The following is a 229-nucleotide window of genomic DNA, read 5'->3' as shown; positions in this document are numbered from 1 at the left end:
CTCTGAACCCTGAAGCAGAGAGCTCAGAAGCTCTTAAAGTGACACTTTCCTAATTTCCAATGCTTATGGCAAGCATGGCTCCTGACATATCCCCCTTTCTTTTTATACTTTTTAAAGATGAAATACATGCCAATACTTGGGATGGAATGACCATGCCTGTCTTAGGTTGTCCTCTGCCAGAGTGAAAGCCGTTGGGGGCGGCCAGTGTCCCGCTTTCCTCTGAGAGGAT

The sequence above is a fragment of the Nannospalax galili genome, unplaced genomic scaffold, assembly GCF_000622305.1.
Source record: "Nannospalax galili isolate Female #2095 unplaced genomic scaffold, S.galili_v1.0 scaffold1242, whole genome shotgun sequence".
Classification (NCBI taxonomy): Eukaryota; Metazoa; Chordata; class Mammalia; order Rodentia; family Spalacidae; genus Nannospalax; species Nannospalax galili.
This window is presented reverse-complemented; position numbering follows the sequence as displayed.